Here is a 13171-nt window from a genome sequence, read left to right as displayed (position 1 = left end):
CATTACAAATTATTTATTTTATAAAATAAAACATGTTTGAAGGCATTCGTAATTCACACGAAACATGTTGTATACCCTCAGGATAATTCGGAATGTTTTCAAATTATTTTTAAATCACTGGCATGATTCTGCAAATAAGGTTTTGATTGGTGGACATGAGCTCCAACTGGCTGGTATTAGATCCACATGTAATAGTGGAGCTAATTTTAATTAGATTGACGTCACAGACACATGATTGTCAGGTTAACTATACGTCACAGTCCATCGTGTAGGTTTTGATTGGATGTATGGCAATGGTGACCTGGGGCCTTATTCACAAAGCTATCGCAAGCGTTGCGATATAGTAACAACCTCGTATCATTCTCGTAACGTTTTCAACCGTATTCACAAAAACATCGTAACTTTACCATAACGCAACGATCTAGTAAACTATATCGCAAATCGGCTCCAATTTGCGAGACGTCTGCAGTTTCCTTAACTGGTTTCGCAGCACAATTCACGTTATGGCGGTGGCACACGTCGTTTTAGAGGAGAAAATAAACGATCTAGTAACTCGCAGACCACGTATTTTTAGAGACAGGACAAACCCTCTAGACACTTATGACGATGTTGATTTGTTTCGAATATTCCGAATGCCTCAACATATACTTGACGTAATTGATCTCATTCGTGATGACATTGAACCTCAAACCTCGAGGTCACATGCCATCCCAGCCACATTGCAAACACCATGTGCGCTTAGGTATTACGGAACGGGGAACTTTCAGACTGTCAGTGGAGATATCGCAGGGATAAGTCAGCCATCCGTGTCCAGAATTGCATCTTCATAAATCAAGGCTAATATTCGTTCCTCGTATTCAGCCTTGATACATGTAGTCAAGATTACTGATATCCACTACTAGCGCCCTCTATTGGAAGAAAATTTGTAACAACGAGTATGTCCCTTACACGATGACATCGCTGACCAATCACAGCATCGGTAACATGTGACAATCTTGAAAGCAATATCAAAAATTAACCCCCGGACGCTGACGCTGCCATCTTTGTTTACAATAACAAGGGAATCTATAAGGAGCGTTGCGATTCGTTGCAATCAGAACTCATCGCATCCAATGAAATTTAAGCATTTTGTGGCACGATTTCTTGACGACATGTATCAAGGATGAATACGAGGAACGAATATTAGCCTTGATTTATGAAGATGCCAGAATTGTGGCTAATATGTCCACGGCACTTTCTAGAAAAGCAACACAAATTATCGATTCCCAAATTATGGCAGGGTTTTATGAAAGTACCCAATTTCCAAACACCCTTGGGTGCGTTGACGGGAGTCTCATTTACATCAAGTGTCCGTCGGTTGATGAACATGTATATGTATGTCGCAAAAATTTCCATTCACTAAATATTCAAGGCATTTGTGATAATAATAACACAGCGTAAATATTTACGAATGTAAATGAAGTAACAGAAATCTCAAGTTGGTGATGTAGTTTCTTGTATTGTACTTTCCAAACATGAAACGTGATTAATAAGTTAACAACATGATAATACAGATAATATACAAGTCAGAGCTCTTGGGTGAATGATACACAGGTCTCCCGATAGAGTTGACATTGCTTACGTTACAAAACTGTCTCTCGGATCTTCCAGTAGGGTCTGTGCTTTGTGAGAGAACTTCAAGGCGTGTGAACAGTATCTGTTCTCCCCGAGTCTGTCTTTCATGGGTCATGTCATGTCATAGGGTTTTACGTGCACATTCAGAACAAGCTGTTGTAGCGCACGCCTGTTGTCAGGAAAGGTGGGGGGAGGGGAGAGGAGGGACAGCCTGCACTGGCAGGTGTAAGGGAGCACCAGCAGCCCGATCAAATCGGGTGGGGGTGGTGGTGGTGCTATGGAATTTGAATGGAGCAGTTAAATGCTAAAGAGAAAAGGGTGCGCAATTTTGATTACGGTAATTTGGTGCAATTTTGACTGTCCGTCGAAAGGTAAATGGCGGAGATAATATAGGTCGTTAATTTTAGACCTTTACGATGCTGTGGCGTCTCCCTAGGTTGCCCATAGGACCTTTATCCCTTCTGGTCGAGGCATCACCAAGTACCAAGTTATTACCAGCAGCAAGTATTGGGGGTTTGGGTGGGGGAGGCCGATATTCTTTTGTTCAGCTGCTTCCCCCGGGTGCATTGCAATTGTGTACTCGGAACGGTATTCTTTTGTCCGGTTCCTTATTAGAGTATGTGCTGGGCCATTAAATGGGGGCGGGTGCATTGTTATCATTAGTCAATGCACCCTGTGTACTGATGCAGTGAGCGTGTAGTCTGTGTGTGAATCCTAGTTTTGTGTTACGGTTGTACCTATTGTCTTAAGTCCCTATTCTAGTGAGTTCAACGGTCATTCATTACCACCCATCCCCCTCCGTCCTTGTATAGCATTGAATACAATGACGGAGGGGGAGTTAAACTAGCCTAGCTATCTAATTTGAAGGGTTAAACCCTTATAGTGTAGGTATAGGTTTAAAAGCCTAGTGCTTGGCATACTTTTCATGGGTAAATTATCCTTATTTATAAGACGCATACTAAACACGTATCTACGTAATATACAGTTGTCACGGTGTACTCGTTCAGACGCCTGCAATACCCGTGGCAACAATTAAATTGCATTGTATTATATTGCTCGTTACATATTTAATTAGTGCTTGACACTAATTGGTTTGATTGGCATGTCTCTAAGTGGATACCATGGCAGACGGCAGATTACCAATTAACTCATTCTAATTAATGAACATGTAAAAATAAAAATATGATCCGTATTGTTATAAAGTTGAAGTTTTAGCACTGTGACAATAACAAGAAGTTTACCAACTTGGTAGCCCGTTGGCCAGGATCTGCGCACGACGCTTTCATTTGGAACAATTGTAAGCTAAGTGAAGATTTTGAAAATGGAAATATCCATGGTTATCTCTTGGGAGACAGTGCTTATCCCTTACGGCCGTGGTTGCTGACGCCGATTGCCAATCCGCAAAATGCTGCAGAAGACAGATACAATAGACATCATCGCCAGACACGCCAACAAATAGAAGGGACATTTGGAATTTGGAAGATGAGGTGGCTTTGTTTACATGATTATGGTAAGTAATCCATTGGAAAACAGCCTTTCTAGTAAAAATGTATAGACATAATATTTAAAATGGTCGTGTTATATTGTGGGTAATGCTAATGGTGGCAATAGGATGTCAGCCGTGAAAGTTTACAATAGTGCGACATTAACTTTCTGCAGTTTGCAAAATGTTATACATTGGGCCATTTAAAAATATTTTTATTGTGATATTTCAGTGGGTGGATTGAGTAAAGTTTTAATCTAAATAATTATTAGTATTTTTTAAATACATGTATTATTAATAAATACAAATGCTAAAACACTAAACGCTAAAATGTGTGGCTAAACCTCCTACAATCAATAGGGTAAGGGGCTATGTCAGTAGGCAGAACGATCGCCTGAGGTACATGGGTCGTTTAATGGAATACCCTCGGTACACCCATTCTGTTTTATTCACTTCCCAACCAGTGCCCAACGACTAGTATATCAAAGACCGTGGTGTGCGCTGTCCTGTATGTGGGGAAGTGCATATGAAACATTCCCTGCTGATAATTGATAAATGCAGTGATTTCCCTCGAAGACTGCGTGTGACATTTATTAAAGGTTTGCCATCCAGTATCCGTTGATTAATATATGGATGTACTCTAGTGATGTTGTCAAACAAAAAGTTAAACTTGGACAACCAATAATATACCTTTAGATGGCCTTACTGTTTCAGCTTTAATAGTGTAAGAAGTAATATGTCTTGATTAGCCAGATGACCAAAACGTATCAGATTGTATTGTTAATTGTGTTGTCTCTGCTAAAAACAATATAAAAATGTGTTATTCATCCACATGTTGAATTATTAGTTGGTAGGAAAGTTTCTATGCGTAGTTCCGATGTCATATCTAGAGTGTTCCACACCGTGTACAATGTTTCCCAGTTCATATTGTGAACAAAGTTGCGAATGTGTTAAGGAAAATGATAATATAATAATAATTTTGCTACTGTTTCTTACCCATCACATTTAGGTGACGTATTCTCCGTTAAAGGGACACTCCTGAGTTTGCTACGACTAACAGAGACTTTTTAACGATTGTAATTACATGTCAAATATATTTTTCTGCATAACATTTAGTGGCTATACATTAAACGTGTTTCTAATCGTTCTAATATTTGTACAAGGATAAATTTCATTTTATTTCCTAAAAACACATTGAATATACAGACACTGATATTCTAAACAAGAAAATATATTCAATATGCAAGTTTAATCGTATAAATATTTCATTAGTTGGAAACATGTTACAATAGAGTAAACTCAGGAATGCCCCTTTAATGATTTCAGTGTATTTTACTTTACAGCCACTGCCGTATTACATAATATTTGCCAAGAATATGGAGTTCCATTGCCACCTGACGCTCCACTGAATTCAGACGATAATCAAGATGATGATGTGAATCCACCAAACCCCAGAACGATGGTCGCCAAGTGAGAGACGCACTTGTTCTTGGCTATTTCACAAGATAACTTGTAAACATATCTAACTGTTTGTGGAAAAACAACACAAGAAGCAATATTTCATTTTTGTAACTATATCATTACTGTTTAATTATGTCTCTACATATGCACCTGTATTGAATATGAATAAAATAATTCTCCATCACAAACACAGCCTGTGTTCGTTGTTGTTATGAAAGATAATGGAATGTCAAAGATCGTCCATGTCTGGTCCATTCTAAATAATAACTTAATAAATTAAAATGAATTTAACATAAACTTAAGACATTAATATAAATTTAACATAAAAAATAACAAATATCACAACGTAAATAAATAACATAATATATGTGATAATTGGTGATTTTCAGTTTCATTATTTATGCACTTTAATCACACTGGGTTGCTCTGGTGGATGTGGAACGTAGTTGGTCTGGTGAGACAATTCCATCTCCCACCTTGCCTCTTCGATTTGTAGACGTCGCTCTTCAATCTTAAGTCTCTTCTTTTCAACAAGCAAACGTTCTTTCTCCACTTCCAACAACTCTTGGGAGTATTTTGGTTGTGACAGAGATGGCGGTGTTTCACTTGTAGGCGGGGTGCTTGTTGTCTTGCTAGTAGTGACATCTACTGTCTCAGTCTCGTTAGGTGGTTTCTCTTCCTCATCTTGAAATGGAGTGGCGGATCGACCTTGCTTCGAAGAAGATGAACCTATTTACTGAGTAGCGAACACGATAGATTGAGCATCGGTACATTGTGGTTTATCACGATCATCACTATAAGCCAATGACTTCTGTAATTAGAAATATATTTACTGATAATTCATCAATTTTAAAAGTATACTGATTTATATTGAGTTGGGTTGATTTTTTATTTTGTTTTGTTTGTGAATTTCATAGTAGTTTGTGTGTATGGTGGGGAGGGGTTTTCAATGTAATATGAAATTATAATTTCAACACATCACATATTACAGTGAATTCTAGTATAAGGTATCAACTTGTCACGGGGATCCTATAATACCCGTAACTGAATAAAACACAATTATCCAAATATTTCTCCTAACTGTATATATATATTAGATCTCTCTGTATCGGGCAGTCCAATACCCGAGTGGCTCGGCTCTAGGTATAATCAGAGATACGATCTTATATAAAGTATATGTAATATAGCACGTTTAGTTCACTAGAAAACACAACAAAACACAATACACTTTGGAATCTGTATTAACCTTAAGCTGACAAATGTACTGCCGCAGTAGTTAATTAACAACAACAAATAATAACAACCCAGAACTGATCACTTAATTAGTTAATCTCTAGGTGTCTAGTTTACACAATATTCTAATCACTTCACCGTGACACAACACCCACACGTGTGATAATTGAAAAACGCTTCCAGGGGAACTTAATTAATAAAGGAATTACAACTCTATTCCTAACTGGTTAATTTTTTTATTAACCCTTAACTACTCATTCAGTAACCTTGTAATACAGAATTAATACTGGTACCTATCACAATAAAGACAATAACCTACAGTTTACCTAGGTCCTCTAGGATGACTGGCTAAGCTTTAATAATTTTAGAACAGAGAAGCCTACAATTTACTTCGTCAGTTTACCGGAAACACTGTCTAAATAATATTGGTATAATACAGTATTAAAATATTTAAAGTCACATCAATCACATCAAGGTTATACAACAGAGCAGAAATATATATTTACCAAGTCCAAACGGACGCGTTCCCCGGAAGCCTTCCAATATGTTTCTCCCCGATAACTCTCAAATCCTATCTATTTATTACAAAACCGAATATCGCCTGGGAGCACATCGCGGTACTACCCATATCATGTGATATTTCCACCACTCCCAGAGTCGATATATTTTCTTAGATGACCAGACATACTGTCGCCAGTTCGCCAGAAATACCCCAGTCATAAACCGTTCTACCGGAGTTATTACGTAACTACTGGTCACATGGCCTCCGCATCTGGTCTGGGTGTGTATTAGGGGGGTACGGTCGCGCGGAGGTATTACGTAACCAAGTGCACATGGCCCTCTAAAACAATTAACATCGCCACAGGCGAAAAAAAATAAGAGCATGTTCCGTCACACAACTCAAAGTGATAACACTGGATATACGAAAAGATTGTGATCATTGCAAGAGGTTTTTCTTTTGTTGTTTTAAAAAACCACTAAACCACATTGATTTATTAATCATGGGCTATTGGATGTCAAACATTTGTAATTTTGACATATAGTCTTAGAGAGGAAACCCGCTACCTTTTTCCATTAGTTGGAAGGGAATTTTATATGCACCATACCACAGATATGACAGCACATACTACGGACTTTGATATACTAGTCGTGGTGCACTGGCTAGAGCGAGAAATAGCCAAAATGGGCCCACTTGATCATTGCAAATTAAAATCGTAAATATTTCATTATTTAAACAAACGAACTGTTTAACCTTTTCATATAAAGATGTGGGGATGTGTAGTTGGGGTAAATTTATTTATTTATTTTTATTGGTATTTTGCTGAAATGTAATGGACCTTCTAATTTCATTTTTATATTAAAATGATAGGCCTACGTAGACAACTTCACCAATTTAAAAATAATTTTTATAACGATTTTTTTTGTGAACTTGCTTACAGTTGAACTTTCTTCTGCGGTATCTATCCCTCCATCGAATCCATGGACAGCTGTATTGTGTCTATCCCTCCATCGACTCCATGAACAGCTGTACTAGCAATGATCCCGACAATCCGTTCTTCTACGTCTGTTAATGGCCGATGGCTTGATTCGCCTCCACCAGTTTTACGAATAACCTTCTTTATCTCATTGGCCCTTTTTTTGGTTCGTGATTTCAAATCATCCCACTTTTTTTCGCAAGTCTGCGACAGTTCGCTGAACAGGGGACACAGCATTTATAGCAACCATAATCGTTCTCCATGCTGCATCTTTCTTTATGTTGGTTACATTATCTGCGAATTTTGATGATAAAAGTTTATAATTCATTCCCACTTTATCCACAAGGGTTATACGTTCACGTTCGGTGAAATTTATTCGTCGTACCCTCTTTTTATATTCGACATTTCAGCAGTTGAAAGAACGAGGCTTATTTGACCCTTATATGAAATAAAAGTGGGATCGGGGTGTATATTTCATTAAAATTGATATCACGTGCAACCTAATTCATCATCGCAACTGCTGCGAGGTAATGCAACATGAGAGGACGGTGAGACAACGTTAGTGAATATCGCGCATACGCATCGTACGCAACCGCGCATCGCCCTTGTAAGGTTTCTCTCACTGCACTAGGATATTGTTACCTTAAGAGGCTTTAGTGAATAAGGCCCCTGGTCATCACCTAGTAGCAGCCAGTTGTATGTCTTAAAATTGTTAATACGCGTGCGTGTGTTAACCCTGAGCAACCAACAATTACACGTGGTGTTCTCACCAACAGGTGTGTAAGAAAATTGTATCTACTACTGGGACAATATTACCAGTGACTGACAATGAAATGGCTAAGGGGCCGTCCATAATTTTCAACATTTTCACGAGCGTACAAACCGTACGCGGGGGGGGGGGGGGGGTGGGGTGGATTAAGGGGCCAGCGTACACCTTTTTTGAAAATGAAAAATGTCGATCAACATTTTTCATTTGGGGATGTACACTTTTAGGGGGGAGGGAGTGGTCAAAAGTGTACGGAACACCCCCTCACCCCCCCAAAAATTAAATAATAATAATAATAAACCCACCAAAAACTCCCAGCAACAACATATACTACAATACCTCCCGCTTGGAAAGTGGAAAACAATATTAGTTTGAAACACTATTGAGTGATGCTTTTGTTATGCAAATAGCCTTAGTTATTCATAGTTATCCACCTCAAGATTTTATTTAGTAGGCTAGACTTATAGTATAGGTCATAAATTTATTACAGAGCATGTTCTAATATATGTCCCCATCAACACAATAAAGATTTGTGTCTATTAAGTTGGGCGATAGACGTAGCCCAGTGGTAAAGCGTTCGCTTGATGTGCGGTCGGTCTAGGATCGATCCCCCTCGGTTGACACATAGACCTATTTCTCGTTCCAGCCAGTGCTCCGTAACTGGTGTTACAAAGGCCGTGGTGTGTACTCTATCCTGTTTGTGGGATGGTGCATATAAAAGATCCCTTGCTGCTAATAGAAAAGAGTACCCCATGAAGTGGCGACAGCGGGTTTCCTCTCTCCTCTGTGTGGTCCTTAACCATATGTCTGATGTCATATAATTGTAAATAAAATGTGTTGGATGAGTTAGCCCACACTTTTGAGAGGGTCACCCCCGCTACTTTTAATCAGAAGGCTTTGAAGATATAAAAAAACACTTTCAAACCTTAGTCCCTGTAAATAAAAAACATTTCCTTCCTTCCTCTTAAATTGGGGGGGGGGGGGAGGGGGGAATTTAGCTCAGTCGGTTGAGTGCTTGCTTGAGGTACTTGCATCACAGGATTGAAGCACCTCGATGGATCCATTTAGCTAACTGGGTTTTTTTCTCGTTCCAACCAGTGCATCACAACTGGTCAAAGGCCGTGGTATATGCTTTCCTGTCTGTAAAAAAGTGCATATAAAAGATCCGTTGCTGCATTAGGAAAGATGTAACGGACATTTTCACGACAATGTTTAGTGTGACAGACGTACGTACCAAAATGATGTACATCTGTCACACACTTTGTGAACATCTGTATATGATTACTTCAATAAGTATATATGCATATTGCTTTTATGAGAGTTTTTATCTATATAATAAAACAGGTGCGGTTTCTCCTTTGTTCTAAAAACAACAACACTTTTTATATAATTTTGTGACGGACGTACAGTGCTAATACAGTAATGTAAGGAAGGCCTGAACCACCCACTCCCCCCCCCCCCCCCCCCCCCCAAAAAAAAGAAGAAGAAGATCAAAGTGTAAGAAATGTTATTTATATTACATGCGTACCTGCTTAATTCAATTTGTTTACATAACAATAATAATATTGCTTTTACTTTAAACATGAAATTTGAATGTTTGGACCCGGTTTTGTGACTTTCATCATCCTTCTGGGTACTCTATGTTTCCATTCAAAAATTTAACAATGAAATATATATTTTTTTAAATTTTATTGTTTATTAAACCTCAATGCTATAGCTTTCAAACAGTACCAATTATTGAAGTTTAAAGGTCCATATTTATGGCACATTATTAACACACAGCATATAAAACAAATACATAAACATTACAGTATTAAAAATAAAAAACAAAAATACCATCCCAGTTATTAATAAAGTGACTTTTTGTAAAACGCTTGGTGAAAAACCCACTGCTCAGTCGATTTGACCCGCATCAGACCTGTGACGTAGCATCCGGCGTTTTGTTAGTAGGTCAACATGCCGACAGCAGAGAATGATTTGTCGAAAAACAGCTGATTCTTAGCGGACGCTAGTTTGGACATTTTGGTCTTATCACATTTGTACATCTACTCTTATGGTACCTCGATTGGTGAGGAAGTGGTATATAAGCACGTTAACCTAGTTACCTACCTTCCTGTGAGATCATCCACTGAGGGTACTTTTTCCTTAGACCGGCCTCGGTGGCGTCGTGGTAGGCCATCGGTCTACAGGCTGGTAGGTACTGGGTTCGGATCCCAGTCGAGGCATGGGATTTTTAATCCACATACCGACTCCAAATCCTGAGTGAGTGCTCCGCAAGTTTCAATGGGTAGGTGTAAACCATTTGCACCGACCAGTAATCCATAACTGGTTCAACAAAGGCCATGGTTTGTGCTATCCTGCCTGTGGGAAGCGCAAATAAAAGATCCCTTGCTGCTAATCGGAAGAGTAGCCCATATAGTGGCGACAGCGGGTTTCCTCTCAAAATGTGTGTGGTCCTTAACCATATGTCTGACGCCATATAACCGTAAATAAAATGTGTTGAGTGCGTCGTTAAATAAAACATTTCTTTCTTTCTTTTTTCTGTGAGAAGCAGGAGACAAGTTCAGTCCCGACTTTTGAAAGAGGGATATTAACATTTGACTGTAACAAAAATATGTGTTCATATCAGAACGCATTTAAAACAACAAGCAGAAAAATAAAATTATTTTATTGATTAATATCACATAAAATAGGGATCTGAATTTATTGTTTTAGACAGATCGGTATGATGCAATGCAGGTATGAACACATACAAATAATAATACGATTTATCTTGCTACCTACACCCGTTACTACAGGTGTTGTTCATTGCTTATTAAGCTTTCAAAGAGGCGCGATTATTTCATAACACTTTCTGTGGTGACCTAATTACTGGGGAACAGCCGTCATTGTTTAAAAGGTGACCACTGGCAGACAGTAGAGAATCCTGTCATGGACGGAGGAGCCGACCAAGGCCGGCTCTTGTGCCCATGACAGGCGTGCGCTACAACAGCTTGTTCTGAATGTGCACGTAAAACCCTATGACATGACATGACATGACAGTAGAGGTATGATCGCATGCTGGTGTAGACAGAGTCGTCCTCTCTCTCTCTCTCTCTCTCTCTCTCTCTCTCTCTCTCTCTCTCTCTCTCTCTCTCTCTGTGCGTGTATGTGTGTCTATATATATATAGACACACACACACACACACACACACACAGAAAGAAAGTTTGTATTTAATTATGAAATACATGCCCCATATTTTTGATCGTTCTAGGTTTGGTACACTCCATTTTATATTGGGTTTAGTGGGGGGTGGGGGGGGGGCAACCCACACTATGTGTATGTATGATTTTATAAAATGTAATAGTTTTAAAAAAAAACCCTGTTTGATGGGGATATGAAACAGATATGTTTAAAAAAAAATAATACTAATAAAAAGACTCCCCCGCCTGCTACGAACCTAGTCGGGCTGCTGGTGCTCCCTTCTCTTCTCTCCCTCCCTTCTCTCCCACCCCCACCCCGACCCCCCACCTTTCCTGTCATGGACGGAGGGGCCGGCCAAGGTTGGCTCTTATGCCCACGACAGGCGTACCCTACAACAGCTTGTTCTGAATGTGCACGTAAAACCCTATGACCTGACCTAATAAAAATAGGTGTCATATTTATCGACCACCTTAACTAATTGTCGTAATCCCCAGGGATGAAGTGGTCACTGCAGATCCTATCCCATTGTGATGGTCCTTTTCATTAGGCACGGGTTTTGTTTAAGAACCACTTGGACCATGCAAACCCTGTGATTGTCAGTTTGTTTAAATTTCGGAAAAATTGCTGCTTTGATACATCCAAACTAAACAATGGTTCACCATATTTTACATTTGAAAACTATCTCCAAAACAATATTCCATCCATACAATTCAATTCAATAGAATAAAATTTTCGCTTTTTAAAAATACACGTGTTCCACCTTCCCAGTAAAATATCTGAAAGGCTTTGAATCACGATTTCGTGTTATGCCGGTTAGCGCGTCACTGGGTTACGTGACTTAGGTCTTGGAGTCGACAGGCGTTTTGGCAAGCGATGCGGAAAACACGACTTTTTATTGCGAATATATTAAAAACGGGTAAAAAAAAAAAAAAAAATTATGTTATTGATACTTTTTTGATAAACGTGGACCTTTAAACCAATATTCATAAATTGAGAAGGTTGACCTTTACATGGAATTGCCCATTACACGATCTACGCACAAAATTAATTCCCAACGAAGGTATGACAGAGTCGTAAAGGTTTACAGCCATCCCTCACTGCCACGTGCCTTGTATACAGAGGAATTATGCTTTTATTAATGGTGAGTTATCTATAACACAGAAACTTGGAATAATTATCTTCATACCCACAGGCGATAAACCCAAACTGGCGTCTCATTTCACTCTTAAATATTGTTTATAAATTAGCATCAGCCTGCATATCAGAAAGACTAAAAGGGGTACGTCATATTCTCATAATGAAGATCAAACTGGGTTTATGTCAAATAGATACATCGGTGACAATCTAAGAATCCTGTATGATATTTTGTATTATACTGAATCCCAAAATATTGCAGGAATGTTTCTAAGAGTAGATTTTCAAAAGGCATTTGATACGATTTCTTGGTCATTTATACATAAGACTCTTGATTTCTTTGGATTTGGAGAAGATATTAAACGATGGATTTTTGTGTTCTATAAAAATATTAAATCCAGTGTTATAGTCAACGGAAATGTATCATCGTCCTTTAACATTTACAGAGGATGCAAGCAAGGAGACCCATTATCTCCGTATATATTCCTCCTCTGTGTATAAATTCTTGCAGAGCTTATTCGTAAATATAAGAATATTAAAAGCATTTCAATAAACAGCAAAGAATATCTTATTTCACAATACGCTGATGATACAGATTTTATACTTAATGGTAGCAGAACATCTTTTGAAGAAACTATAGCAACTTTAAATAGATTTGCGGATTTATGAGGACTAAAAATAAATTATGATCAATCTGAAGTTATTTAGATTGGTTCCCAAAAGAATAGTTCAGTAAGATATTTACAACATTTAAATCTAAAATGGAATCCTCCAACTTTTAAAGCACTTGGAATTATCTTTAGTACTGATATTTCTGAAAG

The 13171-nt window shown here is 38.4% G+C and overlaps 1 pseudogene; it reads right to left on the bottom strand.

The window, feature by feature from the left end:
- Positions 1 to 4692: 4692 nt before the first annotated feature.
- LOC121385886 lies at positions 4693 to 7594 on the bottom strand (annotated as a pseudogene).
- Between the last annotated feature and the right edge of the window lie 5577 nt (positions 7595 to 13171).

Source organism: Gigantopelta aegis, chromosome 12 (genome assembly GCF_016097555.1).
Source record: "Gigantopelta aegis isolate Gae_Host chromosome 12, Gae_host_genome, whole genome shotgun sequence".
Lineage (NCBI taxonomy): Eukaryota > Metazoa > Mollusca > Gastropoda > Neomphalida > Peltospiridae > Gigantopelta > Gigantopelta aegis.
The sequence above is the reverse complement of the archived record's forward strand: the minus strand, read 5'-3'. Positions and strand labels throughout refer to the sequence as shown.